This window comes from Podarcis liolepis, assembly GCF_965112155.1.
Source record: "Podarcis liolepis genome assembly, chromosome: 5".
Taxonomy (NCBI): Eukaryota; Metazoa; Chordata; class Lepidosauria; order Squamata; family Lacertidae; genus Podarcis; species Podarcis liolepis.
The window spans coordinates 31216176-31234978 of NC_139556.1; the positions used below are offsets into that span (position 1 = coordinate 31216176).

The 18803-nt window shown below is 42.4% G+C and overlaps 1 protein-coding gene and 1 long non-coding RNA gene across 24 annotated transcripts in view; one reads left to right on the forward strand and one right to left on the reverse strand.

Moving 5' to 3' along the window:
* The window catches only part of LOC310706620 (uncharacterized protein), a 447399-nt gene that overhangs the window by 310622 nt on the left and 117974 nt on the right, over positions 1-18803 (forward strand). The window lies entirely within an intron of this gene.
* Positions 6582-8428, reverse strand: LOC310706743. Its single transcript, XR_014526137.1, has 2 exons — positions 8255-8428; positions 6582-6671 (listed from the first exon to the last, which is right to left on the reverse strand). It is a non-coding gene; the product is annotated as an uncharacterized lncRNA (long non-coding RNA).

Below are 18803 nucleotides of genomic sequence, written 5' to 3' on the forward strand. Positions count from 1 at the left end.
ATAATGTACAGTAGGCAGATATAATGGGATATCCTGGACTGTGCCACCTTGGGCTGAAGGTAGTATGTCATAGGTAAAGGTAAAGGTACCCCTGCCCGTACGGGCCAGTCTTGACAGACTCTAGGGTTGTGCGCTCATCTCAATCTAGAGGCCGGGAGCCGGCGCTGTCCGCAGACACTTCCGGGTCACGTGGCCAGCGTGATGAAGCTGCTCCGGTGAACCGGCACCAGAGCAGCACACGGAAACGCCGTTTACCTTCCCGCTATAAAGCGGTACCTATTTATCTACTTGCACTTAAGGGTGCTTTCGAACTGCTAGGTGGGCAGGAGTTGGGACCGAACGACGGGAGCTCACCCCGCCGCGGGGATTCGAACTGCCGACCATGCGATCGGCAAGTCCTAGGCACTGAGGGTTTACCCACAGCGCCACCCGCGTCCCTTCCCAATAATTTCCCAAAGCTTTTCTTTCCCCCCCCCCCGTTTAAATACTTTATTGAAATTCATAGATAACATACACAACATACTAAGATGAAAACAATCATGTACTAATAATCTTGTATATGTTTACAAAAAAAATTAAATTAAATTTATGCAATCTCTTTTTTCCTATCTTTTTTGCTAACATAGAATAGATTTCCTATCATTTCCCGATGCATATAACCTTTCTGGTGATGAATGTACTTATCATTATTACCTTACTCTTTCTGTACTTTCTAATACTTTCTTACAACAATTCATACCTTTTTCTTGTTTCTTAACAGTTTGTTTAGACAAGGGTCATTCAAACACTGCCATAGATATTGTACCGCTGTTATTCTGTAGATATCTCTTATACATATCCCATTTTTTTATAAATTATTGTCTTGTATTAGCTCTTAGCCTGTTAGTCAATTGTGCCATTTCCGCATATTCCAGTAATTTGCACTGCCAATCTGATAAGGTTGGAACTTTTCCCCCTTTCCAATTCATTGCGATCAGTATTTGGGCTGCAGCCTTTGCATATAGAAAAATTTCTCGTAGATTTTTTGGAATGTCTTTACCGAAAATTCCAAGCAGAAAGGCTTCTGGCTTTTTTAAGAATGTTAACTTAAGATTCCCCAAAGCTCTTCAAGAAAACAACAACAAAAACAAACCCAGGCATGTAGTTAATATATGGTTAGCACATCAGATAGAGAATTGGTCTCATAGCTAGTGCCTGTGGGTACACATGTGCCTGCAGAGGCTTTCCCTGTTGCTACAGGGTCCTATCATCCAACTAAAATTTGGCTTGAAAATCACCCCATTGTAGCCAATAGAATAGGGTATGATATGTACTTAATTGCGGGTGGTGTGTGAGTTCCCCATGACAGTTTCACCAGTCTGCAAATGGGCCCATGGACCCAAAAAAGTTGGTGATCCCTGAGATAGAGACCTAGCATAGCTCTCTTCTTCATATGCTTGTTTATTATATGTGCAGAATATAATAGATAGACAGATGAAAATTAAGAGAGCATTCACAAACATGACCTTGCGCCTCACTTGCAGTCATCTGTTATCTCAGTCTAGTACCTTATTCTGCACAATGTATAGAAACAATCTTTGACAGAACAATATGCTCCTTTTGTGGAGTTGTTGCTTTCTTCCTTTTTAGGTGTCAGAATGCTGGGGGCTGTCATGTACTGGAGATGTTGCTAAGACAACCAGCTACTACAACAGAGTTTTGCTTGAAAAGGTGGCAGGCCAGGGACATTGTTAAGCCAGGAGCTTTTGACATCCTGTGGAAACATATCTTTCCTGACAGCAAAAAAAATAAAATAAAAAATGGACAGTAGTCATTATTTCGGGGAGAAGTCACGAAGGAACAGCCTCCCTTCTCATCAAACATACTTTTGTATGATTTCTACCTTGTCTCCCAGCTAGCTTTTAAAAATACTCTCCAGCTCCACAGCAAACAAAAGTTCTTGTTTTCTGAAACTCCTAAGGTACCAGAAAGCAAAGTTGCTTCTTGTAAGCAACAACAAGATTGCATTAAAAGTGTCCTCTTTTAAGGATTTTTTAAAAAAGCCAGCAGTAGGACAACACGACTCTTTTCCTCAGTTATCCCAGATTTTTATTCAGTGGTTGTCCTTCCTTTTTCCAGGAGGGTGTGGAGGGACCCGGGTATTTCGTAGGGTTGTGCACTGGTTTTGACCAAGGTGCAAATCCCAAGCTAAATTGGGCCTATTCAGAGAGATTTGGGTATTGTTCAAGGTGGGTTGAGACAGCCAGAAATCACTACAGTCACTTTTGATGGCCCAGAGTGCTCCAGGGCTGCCAGGGGGTGGCACATCAGGCAGGAAGGAGAAAGTAGGTGTCCTACAATGCTCCACCTTGCAGGATCACCACCTTCATTCAACAGCTGTTCAGCTGAGGCATCAGTCCTGTGCGGTGCTTACTTGCAAGCAGTTTCCCTGCAGAGAAGTTGATTGTAAAGGAGCATCCTGCAGAATTGAGCCTCACTGCAGGGGAGGGCAGTGGAGAAGACAAATATGTTTTCTCCCTCATGACTGTGTGGGCATCAGAGGGGCAGGGGGCATTGGAGAGGGAGGAGGGAGGTGGGTGACAAGGGTTGGAAGCAGCGAGTGGTGCGTGTGTCTCAGGACTGGATCTGCCGCCCCTCCCAGCTGTGGCCCTCATGGGAGAGCCGGCCCTGCTTACCAGGCCCCAGAGTCCAGCATTCCAAACTGCCTCTCACTTCTCTCACTCAGTGCTGTAGACAGCTTCTCTCCCCGTATCTTCAACCTGAGCCAAGTGATTCAACTACCTGAGCAAGTTTTCGGTCACCAAGCTACTCTGCCTTCCTTTCAAGTCTTTTTTCTTCTTCCTCGATCCTCATCCTCTCGTGTCTTCTTCTGACTGTTCACTATGAACACCAGCCAACATGGAATTTCACCTCACCAGGCAGAAGACATCCCCCATCAAACACATTGCAAATGACAGAATGCATTTTTCAAGACCCATCAAAACACAGTTAAAACACAGTGGATTTTTTCATAGAGGGAGCCAGGGGAGCCAGTATCCCAAGCCTCTTGTTTCCCCTACCTGTAAGGGTTATTGGGGGGGAAGGAGACTGTCACGATTCTAAGATCAGAGCCAGCTTCCTTCTATCTGAGAGTAGCAGTTGAGGTGGAACCAGACTCTAAGAACAGGGAACACTGTGGTTTAAGTGTGTCATCTAGGTGGCCACTGTGTGAACAGGATGCCAGACTACATGGGAATTTGGCCTGAATTTGATCAAGCGAGGCTCTTCTTATGCTCTTACGATATTATCAGAGCTGTGTTTGTTCCCAAAAAAAGTCATAATATGACTGTGCTTTACTTTTAGTTCATAACTTTATGAGGTGATATTTCCCTCTTCTCTTCCTTGTTACTTGCCATGGTGCGGTCACACAAAGATATTCCAATTTCTGACATTTAAAATCATAGAATCATAGAGTTGGAATAGACCACAAGGGCCATCGAGTCCAACCCCCTGCCAAGCAGGAAACACCATCAGAGCACTCCTGACATATGGTTGTCAAGCCTCTGCTTAAAGACCTCCAAAGAAGGAGACTCTACCACACTCCTTGGCAGCAAATTCCACTGTCGAACAGCTCTTACTGTCAGGAGGTTCTTCCTAATGTTTAGGTGGAATCTTCTTTCTTGTGGTTTGGATCCATTGCTCCGTGCCCACTTCTCTAGAGCAGCAGAAAACAACCTTTCTCCCTCCTCTATATGACATCCTTTTATATATTTGAACATGGCTATCATATCACCCCTTAACCTCCTCTTCTCCAGGCTAAACATGCCCAGCTCCCTTAGCCGTTCCTCATAAGGCATCGTTTCCAGGCCTTTGACCATTTTGGTTGCCCTCCTCTGGACACGTTCCAGTTTGTCAGTGTCCTTCTTGAACTGTGGTGCCCAGAACTGGACACAGTACTCCAGGTGAGGTCTGACCAGAGCAGAATACAGTGACACTATTACTTCCCTTGATCTAGATGCTATACTCCTATTGATGCAGCCCAGAATTGCATTGGCTTTTTTAGCTGCCACGTCACACTGTTGGCTCATGTCAAGTTTGTGGTCAACCAAGACTCCTAGATCCTTTTCACATGTACTGCTCTCAAGCCAGGTGTCCCCCATCTTGTATTTGTGCCTCTCATTTTTTTTGCCCAAGTGCAATACTTTACATTTCTCCCTGTTAAAGTTCATCTTGTTTGTTTTGGCCCAGTTCTCTAATCTGTCAAGGTCGTTTTGAAGTGTGATCCTGTCCTCTGGGGTGTTAGCCACCCCTCCCAGTTTGGTGTCATCTGCAAATTTGATCAGGATGCCCTTGAGTCCATCATCCAAGTCGTTGATAAAGATGTTGAATAAGACCGGGCCCAAGACAGAACCCTGTGGCACCCCACTAGTCACTCTTCTCCAGGATGAAGAGGAACCATTGATGAGCACCCTTTGGGTTCGGTCAGTCAGCCAGTTACAAATCCACTGAGTGGTAGCATAGTCAAGCCCGCATTTTACCAGTTTCTTTACAAGAATATCATGGGGCACCTTGTCAAATGCCTTGCTGAAATCAAGGTAGGCTACATCCACTGTGTTCCCTTCATCTACCAGGCTTGTAATTCTGTCAAAAAACGAGATCAGGTTAGTCTGACATGACTTATTTTTCAGAAATCCATGCTGACTATTGGTGATCACAGCATTCCTTTCTAGGCGTTCACAGACTGTTTGCTTAATGATCTGCTCCAGAATCTTCCCTGGTATTGATGTCAGACTGACTGGGCGATAATTATTTGGGTCCTCTCTTTTCCCCTTTTTGAAAATAGGGACAACATGTGCCCTCCTCCAGTCTGCCGGGACTTCGCCTGTTCTCCAGGAATTCTCAAAGATGACTGCCAGTGGTTCTGAGATCACATCTGCCAGTTCTTTTAATACTCTTGGATGCAGTTCATCTGGCCCTGTAGACTTGAATACATCTAAACTAGCCAAGTATTCTTGTACTATCTCCTTAGTTATTCTGGGCTGTGTTTCCTCTGCTGAATCATTTGCTCCAAATTCTTCAGGTCGGGCATTGTTTCTTTATCGGAGAAGACTGAGGCAAAGAAGGCCTTGAGGAGTTCAGCCCTTTCTGTGTCCCCTGTTTGCATTTCACCATATTCTCCTCTGAGTGACCCCACTGTATCTTTGTTCTTCCTTTTGCTACGGACATACCCATAAAAGCCTTTTTTGTTGCTTTTAACCTCTCTAGCAAGCCTGAGTTCATTCTGTGCCTTAGTTTTTCTGACTTTGTGTCTACATGTGCTGGCTATTTGTTTGAATTCCTCTTTGGTGGTTCCCCCCCTTTTCCATTTTTTGTACACATCCTTTTTTAATCTTAACTCAGTTAAAAGTTCTTTAGATAGCCACCCTGGCTTCTTTAGGCACCTTCCATGTTTCCGTCTCATTGGTATTGCCTGAAGTTGTGCTTTTACTATCTCCCTCCTAACAAACTCCCAACCATCATGAACTCCCTTTCCTTTTAGTATTACTGTCCATGGGATCTCACCCAGCACTTCCCTAAGTTTTATGAAGTCGGCTTTCTTAAAGTCAAGAAATTGAGTCCTAGTATGCTTGGCTGCTCCTTTCTGCTGTATAGTAAACTTCAGAAGAGCATGATCACTCGCGCCTAATGATCCTTCCACTTCTACCCCACTAACCAGGTCATCAACATTGGTTAGGACCAGATCTAAAATGGCTGTTCCTCTTGTTGCTTCTCCCACTTTCTGGACAATGAAGTTGTCTGCAAGGCCAGTGAGGAATCTGTTTGACCTTACGCTCTTGGCTGAGTTTGACATCCAACAAATATCCGGGTAATTGAAGTCCCCCATTACTACTATCTCCTTTCCTTTTGCATGCTTGGCCATCTGTTCCAGGAAGGCATCATCTATGTCCTCCGTTTGGCTTGGGAATCTATAGTAAACTCCCACAATGAGGTCTCTGTTATTCTTCTCTCCCTTAATTTTGACCCAAATGCTCTCACTTTGGCTTTGAGGTTCTAAATCTTGGATCTCTTCACAGGTATACACATCCCTGACATATAACGCCACTCCTCCTCCTTTCTTGTTTGGTCTGTTTCTCTGAAATAGATTGTATCCCTCCATTATTACATTCCAATCGTGGGACTTATCCCACCAGGTTTCAGTGGTGCCTATTATGTCATATTTAGTTTGGTGTACCAAGAGCTCAAGCTCATCTTGTTTATTTCCCATAAAGATTATCAACAGTTTCTATCTTTTCTGGCATGTAAATGGCAAAATAATAATTTTAGGGGTTTTTTTTGGCATATCGTTGTTTAACTTATTTATAAGTATTTAAGTGCTGTCAGCTCTGTTCATAATTCATATGGAGAGCCTTCATAATTCATAAGGAGAAGCACCTTAAATCCAGCATCCAGTGGCAGCTTCTCTCCCAGGGTCAACAGCCACTTCATGAGATTATTTTCCCCAGAACTACAGTATAGGAGGAATATGCAGTATATGCAGCAGTGCTAAGCCTGATTTCCTCCATACAAGTGCTATTTTTAAAGGAGAGGGGACAATGACAAAGTAAATGTAGTCACACATTTAATGGATTGTCTCTTTCATCCATTAGACAGTAAGCTCCTCAGGGCAGGAACCTGTCTTCTTTACAGTTACCCTAAAAAGCAGCAGGCACATCAGTGACTGGTGTTACATGAATAACAACAAGCATGGTAATTTGTATGATTTATTTGCAAGTGACGCTTTCTCAGAGAACAACTAATGACGGTAATTTTGAGAACTACAGAAGCCAATGTACCACACTTTTTCCATTCTAAGAAATAATAACAATAGGTCTGCCACTGATGAGCATGGTTGTCAATTATGAAAGTTCAAACCTAGGTTGTAATATTTGACATAACGTAGTGGGTATCCCAGATTTCCAGCCAGCATATAATCAGAGTAATATACAAGGGGAGGTTGGGAGAAGACTGGCTTGCATTAAAAAATATAATAAATTGAATGCTACAAGTCTGAAGTGAAAATGATTTGTTTATGTTCTTTTGGAGTAAAATATGTTTTAATTTTTCCATCTGCATTGCTGCAATGATTTGAAAGCCAGATCACGTCTACCCAGTAGCATTATTACAAAACTGGAATTAAAGCTCAGCCTACTCAATCTATCTGTATCGTAAAGCAGTCAAGAAAACGCTGATGGTGGTTGAACACTTGATAGTTTGTCAGGCTTTATGAACTAATGGAGTGTAGATCATCAATAATTATGTTAATAATGGATTTATGGTACTATTTTTAAACAAAGGAATAGTGTAAGGAATATGCCTGAATGACTGATTATGAAAGAACCATAACACCCCCACCCCCACCCCCCGTGTATGTGTGTGTGTTGTAAATTCTGAGGAGTGAAATTCACTCAGTTATGAGAATGAATTATATGTGATTTTTTAAAAAAAGTATAATTCAGTGAATATTGCACTAAAGTACACCATACCAAATTGCTCTTTTTTTTGCTTGAAAATAGTCTGAATATTTCCCCCCCTCTCCTTTAGGTAGTAGTCTTTGGGACAAACTCAGAATATGGGGAACTGACTCATTACTGTTCATCCTTTCCTGCCTCTTTATGATTCTCTCTTGCTTGCTTTTTTTACGACCACAATAAGAACACAAGATACATCCCTCCAGGTCAGGCCATCTAGTCCAGCATCCTGGTCTCACAGTGGCCAACCAGATACCTATGGGAAGTCCGTAAGCAGGACCTGAGTGCAGCAGCACTCTCCACACTTGTGTTCCTGAGCAAATGGTTTTCAGAGGCCACGTCGCCTGCACTTCTCAGTAACACTGTGCAGATGTTCTGAATTGGTATAGTGGATACATTGTGGGTAATGGTCATGTTGACCCTATCCTCTTTTTGGCCCCAACTTGCATTTCTTGAGACCTTGTGCATATGCAACGTTAGAATACCTAGAAGTTGGGTACTCTTACGGGGTGGAGTCAACAGCAATGAAAGCCCAGTGTGAATATAATATATACACTTGCACTGCCAGTCAAAGGTGGCAGTAATGTCACAGTAATCAAGTGATGTTGCAGTCACGGCAAAAGAACAAGGCTGGGGTGGGAGGCAAGTCCCCAGAATTCCAGCCATCATGGGTTTGATTCTCGTAGCCAGGAAGAGATGTAATGCTTCTGTGGCAATGGAATCAATATGGGGCTTTGCCCAAAGAATATCTCAGGTCCTGGGCCTACCTTGACACTCCTCCAGTGTGAACATATTTCAGACTTTTCACTGATCAGCAACATGAAGCTGCTGCAGCTGGGGGGGGGGGGCGTTTTGTAATCAATTGAAAATTAATAACTGTGAAGGAAGCCCTCATTTTCAGGTGAATTTACCATTTTCCATCAACTATAGTCAGTGGAATGATCTGCAAAAGAAACCCAGGAATATTGATTGAGAAGTATGCATGAAATGAGTTTTTTGGGTTGCATCTGTTTATCTACTGCACTATTGTATCCATACGTAAGCAGAAATCTGCTCCTAGATTTTAGGAGCAATCATGCCAAATTTGGTTACAATATCTAAAGTGGTGTCCAAATACATAGCGAACAAACATACAACTTTCCAAAATATATAGTAGATTTGCTGAAAAATCCTTAACTGAGGGACTTGGGCTTCCTCCTACTCCTCCATATACACTACATCAGAAAGGTAGTCCCACTGAAATAGTAAAATGATGGATTGTTGGCTTGGGATCCTAACTAGCTTTCAAAATTCTAATCTTTGACTGATTTCTGCTTTTCATGTGCATGAGTTTGTGAATGTTGCATGGTTTATTTCATAGTTTCTATTTTCACATTTTTTATTTGTGCTAATCCTCTTGCAGTGTTAACTGGGAACAGTGAGGTGTAAAAAAACAATTAATGTCTATTTGATTTGTTTACATCCTTGCAAAATACCATCTTTTAAAACACAGTCTCCTTTCAAAGAAGGGGAAACCACCATCTAGCTCACCCGAGACATTTAAGATTGGAATGTCATGTTAGAAGCATCCTAATCAGACAATTGCTCCAGCAAGTTCAGTATTACACTGATGGTTAGAACTTTTCAGTGCTTCAGGGAGTATCCAAGCATGTACTTGACCACAGACTTCTTCATTTACTTATTTTTATTTCATAACATTGGTTGTAGTAACAGCTCAAAGCACTTTACAGCAGGAATAAAACAATAAGATTATTGGTTAAAAACCACTAATATTAAAAACATTAAAGAAATTAAAATCAACCATGAGCTAATACCAGATTAAACACAATGCTTTCTGTCATGTTTATTATTGCTTAAATGAAATGTTTAAACAGGCACTGAGAAGAGTACAGTGAAGGTGCCTGCCTGATATCAATAGGCAGGGAGATCCAGAGTGTGAGGGGCTGCCATACTAGGGATATAAGAAAGCATTAATTTCCATTCTGACCTGTGCTCATCACACACAGCACTGCCCCATCAGCCCTTACCTGCCTGCCTTCTTACAACCATTCAGGAGTTGGTTCTGCCTGCCATTGACTCTGGCTCCACCTATTGTTGCCCCCTCCCCCGCTTTACACCCTACTAGTCACAATGGGTACCAACCATCACTGAGGGAGGGGCTTGGGGAAGGGTGGTAGCTCAGCAGAGGGTCCTGGGTTCAACCCTGGCATCTTCCAAGTACATCTGTGAGAGACCCCTGCCTGAAATGCTGGAGAGCTGCTGCCAGTCATTGCCAATGCTGAGTTAGATGGTCTGGCTTAGTAAAATGCAGCTTCCTGGGCCCTGTTTCCTTGCGAATTCTGAAGTTGCGAGGAGGAGTGAGCGGGGGGAGGGGGATGTTTGTGGGGACAGTTTGGGCGGTGTGATGACTTTTCTTTCTGCTTTTAAAACAATTAAAAGGGAAATTGTGTTCCAGACAGCTGGAAAACTCTGCTCCTCCCACACTGCAACAGACAGGTAAGCATTTTCAGCTGAGATCTGACCATTTAAGAATCAGCTGTTGCTGCAACCTCTGTGCTCTCCCTGACTTTGAAGTCAGAGAAACTTCAGAGCTATGGGATTTGCTGAGAGTAGGGAAATAATGCTTCTCAAGGCCAGTGGTCCCTGCCAGCCAAACTCAATCCTATTATTTCTCTTCACCTCTCCTTGAAAATCAATAGCCATTTAAGCATATGGTTGAGCTGGTCCTGTGGTTAGGCAAAGCACTCAGTCAACTTCAGGCTTTGAATTTCAAGTATTTTTTACTATTATTAAAGGCTTTAGATAAGTGAATAGAGGAAATAGTAAGATGCACTGAAGATAAAGATAAACAATATTATCTAGCAAGCTTTATGCTTGATCCCAACATTCATTTCAGTAACTTACAACTCAAGTGAAACTCCTCAGGCCATAGAGGATAAAGATAAAGCACACTCGAAGTCACCACATAAAATATGATCTGAGGGAGGATATCCCATCAGAAGGCAGCAAAATGGCGTATGGGATGTCTTCCCTTGGAGGAAATTGGTGTTTTGTTCTTGCCATTTGAGGATGGGAGAAGAGGAAGTGCAAATGGAAATGATCCCCATCTTGGGCTACTGTCAGATGAGAAGCAAACACTGATTCGTATATTGAAGAGGATGCTAGACAATTTTGGCCCCAGAGCTTTGTCTTGTGCATTTGCCCAGCTATGCACCCTTTACCATTTTTTTTTAAGGAATGAAAAAGGCCCCTTTCTTTCATCACTGTAAATTCCCCACCCTAAAAGCCAAATGACTTTCTTTCCCATCCCCACTTGAGATGCCACTGAATTCACCACCGCTGTTGGAAAGAAAAGTGTCACCCACATGGGGGGAGCATTTGTGCAGTCCTACCTCCACTTTCTTGGGTCATTTGTGTTGCAAGCAACTCTTCCTGTTTCTCCCTGCCCCCCAAATGATAGCAAACCTAACCTCAAGTCCGTCTTTCCCCTGACCATGGCTAAACAAGAAGTGGTAGTAATTGCATTCATGCAATTAATCTGCACATCTTTGGTTATGTAAACAGCAGATGTGGGGAGACCTCAGCAGTCTCAGAGATTTGGAGTATGAGCAGAGAGAGTTTAATGCTTCCTCTACCTGCTACAGTCCTGGCAAAAATCCCTTCTTTTAAGTTGTTTACATTTCAAGGGAAAGCTCATTTTTTCCCTTATCATTACTATTATGATTACAACTTGCTAGCCACTTGTTCTGCAAAAAGGCCTCCAGGCAACTTACAACATATTTCAGAGCATAAGTAAAAATACATTATAATAAAAACACATTTATGAAAAAGCATGCAGTTCATTAAAAAATACACAAAGCAACCCCCTGCAGAAAGCTTCAGCAGCACAACTAACAGCAATCAATATCTTTGCAGTATCTCAAAAGCCTTGGGGAAAAGGTAAGTTTTTACCTAACACTGAAAATATGTCAAAGAAGGCTCCTGGGAGACCTCAGTGGGGAGGATGTTTCACAAACAGGGAGCCACAACTGAACATGGAAACTTCCCTTGAAATGCAAAGAGCAGCTTCTGGGAGGGGCCCTTTGCCAGGACTGTGACAGGGAGAGAAGGGTTGGAAGTTGCTCCAGCTTCCCCACAGCTGCTATATACATAACAAAATATGCACCTTAATTGTGTTCAGCAGTTAATGGTCCGTCTCGTTTGGCTTTTTGCCTCTAAGTACATGTAACATTTGCTTCTAGTTATATTATTTCTTTACACAAACATTAAGCCTGTGAAATTATATCTGTTCTTAGTGCATTCAGAAAGGCAACCTGTGCACTTTTTAATAGCTACAGTTTAGATTTTTGTTGCAAGACACTTTAAGCTTTGGAGAAGGATAAACATGTTTAAATGAGATTAAATAATCTGTGCAATTGAGTTTCATAGAAAGATAGGACAAGATGGAAGCTGGGCCAAATACAGACCCAGTGTGAAATTCTGCTACATTCAGGTAAAAGCAGTTAGGCACTCATCTACTTGGAAGCTGACAATTCCCCCCTTCCGCCCACGATCTTGTTGTGCATTGATTAACAAAGAGTCTTGTACAGGTAGCTTGCTTTCCTTGACGTTAGAAGCTTGTATGTCACTCAATCCAAGCTGCCTTGTTTACTGACATTGTATCTGTTTCTTATGGGATGATGTTTTCTGCCATTTACTTTTCTCATTCCTTCATACGTCAACTCGATTGGCGGAGCTAGAGCAATTCACCAGACAGGGTCTGTGTTACATTCTGTATTCTCTTTCAATCTTTCCTTGCTGGAAGGAGCCTTGTAGAATCAAAAGCAAGGGAAGGGAAAGAATACAGCATTCATGTACTGCTGCCTTTTGGTAGTTGAAAAGAACATTTGCCACTTTTAGCTTCCTTTCTCTCTTTCCTCCTAAACTTAAAAGAAAAAATCTATCAAGTGGCATCATCACAAAGCACCTCAAGGAAGGAAAGCAATAATAGGGGTCAACTACAGTAATAAATTTCATAAACACCAGAAATCACACAGAAGCTATTAACATGATGATGCCAATCTGAAAACCTGTAAACGAATGATAAATTTTAATACTCTGTTGCTTGCAGTTTTATAATCACAGCAGACATTGTGATTCCTCTGGGATAATGTTATTTTTCTTGTGGGAACTGGTGGTAACAAGGAGAAGGCCATCAAAATACAGGGAGAAGCACATTTGTAGAAAGAACTAAATATATGCATGTACAAATTGTGATTGGCATGATCCCATGAGAATCTATGTGATTAGGGAGTCAGGACTTGTGTAGATTCATAATCCAACTAATTAGAAATAGGCTAACCATTGAAAAACATTCAAAATAGAGGGCAGTAACAACACTGGAAGTCTGGAGGCTAAGGCTGTGCAGTGTGAATTAGAAACCCACCATTTGGATAAGTTAAATGGATAGATAGAATGGAATGGTGGGCATGCCCCAGAGACAGTGGAAAAGAGATCTATAATAAAGACATTCCATTCTGTACTTCAAATTCAGGAGCAGATGTCTGACTTCTTGGAATGTGGTGTACAGTGACAAGACTATATTCCCATTGGTTGTAGGGGGAGGAAGGGATGTAAACCTTTGCTTCCATGAACTTCCTAAAGTTAATTTAACTTGGGACCCAAGATTTGGAATGATTCTCACTTCTTCCAGCAGTCCCTTGCACCCAATTCACATTGTTCACACCCCCCCCCCAATTTCACAATATGCCTGAGAATACTTTTGTTGTTGTTAACTATCTTTCTGGGTCTTGAGCTGATACATAAGGAGCTTTTACAACATCCTTAGGTAGCTACTTGTAGCAACATCCCTAGGTAGCTGGAGTGGCTGGAGAAACTCCTCTATCCTTTCTCTTAGGAGCTGGTATAACTGCATTTGGCATATAGCACCACCTGAAAAATGCATACAGTGTCAGGCCAATGTATGGTCAAACTAAGCCTAAAACGTTTGAAAGGATATGGTTTTCCTTTAATCTTGTTTAAATAATTCAAACTCAGGTTGGCTGTTCAAAAGCTGTTGGGCACAAATCCTGGGGACTTTTGATTGCCAGTGTCACACCCCAGATTCCTACCCCCCACCCCCATATTCTCAGGAGCAGGAGCAGCATTCAAATAGCTGAATGTGCTTGACTGTGTTAGGCTGCTAGCACAAGGCCAGTGAAAATCTGCCATGGCCCCACCTGCTTGACCTGCTGCCCTCACTAAGCCTCAACCGGCTGTGCAATTCAGCTTTTCATTTACTGTGCTCTATTATCCCATACTGAAAATAAAGTTGTACATAACATTTATTAACAGATCATGCATACATGATTTTTGATGCCTGTTTGGCATTGCTGTATGCTAAGGCCGTCTTCTGGGCAGACGTCTGTTTCGTCTTATCACCACTTGAGTTGCAGAGGGTTGGACTAGATGACCTCTTGGGTCCTTTCCCTTCCATCTCTACAAGTCTATAATTCTATTTAATGTTGAGGGCATTTAGACACTAGGCTTTCTGGAAAGAGGTTTCTACTGCAATCAGCAGAATCAAGTAGGAAAGCATGGCCAAACTATTTCAGGTTTCAGGAAGGGATTGCAGGTGCATATTTCTAGGGAGGAAGGAGGAATTCAGATTTGTTTGCATTTTAATCAGAAATGACCAAATTTACACTTCTCAAAGCAATACATGAACCAAAATTGTCATCCTTTGGGAATTCACACTTATCCAAATTTTGCAGTGCCGTTATCCAGTTAATGTGCACAATAATGTATGTATTGGGGGAAATGTGGATAAAATACATATAGAAGTGAAAACAAAATGCATTACGTTAGTGGAAGTTGCTTGCAAATATATGAATATTAGTCAAAAGTGCATACAAAAATGTGTTTATTAGGATAAATTGCTGCCAAAACACTTTTAACACATGAAGTGTATGTTTTTAGGACCCACTTATAGTTGTAAGGGGGTTGCTTTTTTAAAAATAATAATGATGATGATGTTGATGTTAATAATGTCATAAACTGCTCTGGAACCTTAGGGCGAAGGACAGACAATTAAAAAATGATAAATTTTCTGGAGGATTTCCCCCCCCCCCAATGGCTGAGAACGTGAGGACGAAATTTGAGATTGCAAAAATGAAAAGAACTAAGACAATGAAATAGATCAATGTCTCCACCCCTATTATGTATGCCACCTAGAAGATGTAGTGAACGTGTTCTAGATTTCTCCAGAGGAAAGGACTAGAACAAATGGGTAGAAATAATAGGGAAGTGGAGTTCAGCTAAGCGTTCAGAAAAACTTTGTAATGGCAAGAGCTGTTCAACTAGGGGACAGAAACTGCCTCATGGGGTAATGTGCCCTTAAATTACTCAAGGTATTTAAGCAGATTGTGGACAACAGTCTTATCAAGGATGCTTAGTGCAAGTTTCTTGCACATAAAAAACTAGTATCTCAAAGTGAAGTCCAGACTAAAGTTTTTTCTGGCTTCTAATTTTGTGTATGGATTTGTTTTCAGGAGCAACACACACACACACACACACACACACACACACACACACACACGTAGCACAGTCCAGAAAAACAACAGCAACAACAAATTTGCTAACTATTCTGCTGATTGTATAAGTGGTCATATGTGTAAAAGAGAGAAAGGGGACCCAACATACATTCCCAAACAGCAAATTTAAGAACTGGCATTTGTGAAAAATCACATGCTAATTTCAAGTCATTGTAGTACTGCATATGTGAAATAGAGGCCCTGGATCCAACTCAAGCTTTTTTAAAAGTTAAAATGGACTAAGCTTATATGTTTGTGAATTGGTGACAAGCATTAGACCAAGGAATCTTGATAGTTGGTAGACCAAGGCCAACTAGCAGAGCCAGGTTCACAGCTAAAGCCAGCCAGCCAGCCTCAGCACTGGGCCCCTTCCAATAAACAGTAACAAGGCTCTGAGTGTTTCATCTCTCTTTCTTGGAGATGATAGATAGAGATGTAATCACACTTGCTAGGGCAGAGATAATCAAAAAGCACTACAGCCAACATAGAGTTTATTTTGTTACAGCTGCTATGGTGGATGGTGTGCTTATGAGCCATCTTGAGTGTTTGATCCTGTGAATTAAAAAAAGGATAAACCCCCATGAGCACACAGTAAAAACTGATAAGTCTATATAAAAAAGAAGCTTTTCCACAGCAGAAGTTGGGCATCTAGAGGTTGCAACACATGAAAGGAAGAAATGAAAGTAATCCATTTAGTGTCTGTGACAACAGCTTTAGCCAAAAGGCCAATATACCATTTTAAAGGGGTTTTTTTAGTGGTAAAAGAACAGTTATAAAATCAAAGACCAAATTAATTCCTCCTTTGCTGTTGCACAGTCTATGATTCTGAGTTGATTATATCTATTAAAAAAAAAAGATATCAATAAAGCCTGGGAAATCAGAAGCCAGCGACAAGCATACTTTTCAAAGAACTAGAGAAATTATCCCATCTTTTAATATTTTTGTCCTGTTCCAGGTAGATTAAGCATCTACAACTGGGTGGAGGGCAATCTTGCACAGGGGCAACTGGAGGCAAGCAGCAGGATGCTGGGATCAAGGATTAGGGAGTGAGCCCTTGTCACTAACTAGAGCAGTTTTCTAGACAGCTCATCTATACCAGTGTTCTTCACCCTTGGCTCCCTAATCCCATTGAATAAGCCATCTGGGAACGATGGGTGTTGCAGTTCAGCAACATCTGGTTATCCAAGTTGAAGAACACTGATACAGACCATTCAGTACCTGGGAGAGCTCCCATGAATAGCAGCCAATGCTCTAGCACAGTGTTTCCCAACCGGTGTTCCGCGGCACACGAGTGTGCCGTGAGACATCGGCTGGTGTGCCGCGAGATGCCTGGAGGGAGGCGGGCGAGTCGGGCGGCGAGAGGCGGGGCGGCGGCGGCGAGGAGAGGCCGCGCCTCCTGCTGCTGCCTGGCGCTCCTCCTCGCAGCCGGCAGCGCTGCCTGGGCGCCTCCGCGCGACTCTGCCTCGCTGGGTTTGGTCTCCCAGCAGAGACGGGTCACACGCGCCCCTCCCTCCCTCCCTCAGCCTGCGCGGAGGGAGAGCCAGAGAGAGGCATCGCTCCTGCGCTCCGAGGCGGATTGAGCGCAGCTGAGAGGAGCTGCCGAGGGAAAAAACTTTCACTTTTGTGCGTCCCTCCCGGCGTGACGCTGCGCGCTGACGTCACGGGGCGGGGCTTTAATGGTGGTGTGCCGCGAGATTTTTTTTCAGTAAACAGGTGTGCCGTTGCCCAAAAACGTTTGGGAAACACTGCTCTAGCAGAGCTCAACTGAACTGTCAAGTTGAGCAAGCCCATTGATGACCCAAACTCTACCCCTCAAATGTGAGCTAGCAGGGTTTTCCAAGAGGGGAAAGCTCTGGTTTGTAACCATGCACACCCTAATGATACAACTTTGGGCTTCTCGCCTGGTCTGCTGTATACATCCTGTGGTTCTGTTGTGCAAGAAGATAGTCAATTTGTACTTATTCATTACTTAGGATGAACATGAAGTTTGCATCTGGGCGGACCATTATAATGTATAGAGGTGTTATCTGATCCAACTTTGGTTATAGGCAACACTGGCATTTCTATACTGTAATGACTTTCTGTGCTGTATTAGTCAACGCAAACCTTGCCAGACAGCCACTTTATATAGCATTAAAATGGTGACATAGTGTGAGGAAGCTAGCAGGGTAATAACCTTTTAGGCCTGCTATAATTGATAAGATGGTCTTGCCTCTCATCACTTAAGAGCATGCCTTTGAAGATTCCTGCATTAAGGATAAGGCTGGATAGTTAAAAGGCAAAGTGACATCATTTCCTAGTCTGTTTTTGTTTTCTTTTTTTTACAATGCAATTCATTGAAAAGTTCTATGGTACTGCATTGCTCTGCTGCCACTCAGATGGCTAGAGGAGGCACTGAACCTACCAACCAAGCATGATTAGGCGACTTAATGAGTTAGTGGGTCTCCATCTGCCCCTATAAAGCTGATGACTTTGGTTTTACTCTCCAGTCTGAGAAAGTGACTATTGAGACATAGACTGAACTTCCCCTAGGCTGCCTTGTCCTCCTTCAGACCACCAGATGTTGAATCTTGAAAACCACAGGTGGCCAATCACAGGAAGGTGCCACCGCTGCTTCCCCCTCTGTTGAAGCCTCACTTACCAGGATCATGCAGCGGCTTTTGGTGAGATCTCAAGTGAGTTCCAAAAGATCTTACGAAATCTTTCTGGAAGCCACCGCCAATTTTCCTTGCTTCTCTAGAGGCAGGCGGGACACCCATGGGTGCGCTTTCCCACAGGATTTTGTCTCCTGACTCAGTCTGTTTCATGGGCAGGCTGACCCTGTTAATAACTATCAAGGTTGTCCATCTGTGGTTGCTAACTTTTCCATGTTTGAATAAAATGTTGAAAATGCAATGTAGACATTAACCTGATTTGACATTAAATCTTAAAAGAAGTTCTTTGATGGTGCATTTGCTTGACACTACGCTCTTGTTACTATTTTTACAAATCTTTTATTCTGCAAAGAAAACACAGCTAGATGTTGATTACAGTCCTGATCTCTCTCTCTCTCTCTCTCTCCCTCCCTCCCCCCCCCGCTTTGTATTGCATATGAAAAGCACATCATCATCTTAACAAATTTATAACACGTGGTTAACTATAGGTTATTTCCTTGGTGAGTACAAGTCTGCCCAATATATTTTATGCAATCATTCATGAAATTTTGTGTGCGTGTTTGTGTGTGTGGTGGCTCATAAATATTTCATATTCTGCTAGCAAGGCTATAAATAAAATACACTAAACAATTTTCTTTTGATTAACAAAAACAAAAACCATTTAGTGGCAGTAATAAGTGGTGTTTGTGGCCTGTGTTGCTGAATAAAATTGTGTTACAGTGATTGGTTACCGCAGCATGTACAATTATTATTTTAATTAATTATCTCATAATTTTAAAAGTTTTCACAAAGAAACATGTAAGAAAACTAGGTTTCTGAAGCTCAAAGATGCTTTGTTGAAGAATATTTTTGAACTTCAGAGCAACATTTTTTAATTTCTGCAATGATCGCACACTGGAGAGGTGTTGGGTTCCCCTAGAGACTCAGGCCTCTTCCTTTGAGGGGGTTGGACACAAAAGTCTCCCTGAGAGGAAAATGAAAACTAAATTGGAAGTCAAATATGCAGTGATACCTCTGCGCACGGGATCCGTTCTGGAGCTCCGGTCAGATCCTGAGGAATTCGCAACCAGAGGTGCCTGTTCTGCGCATGC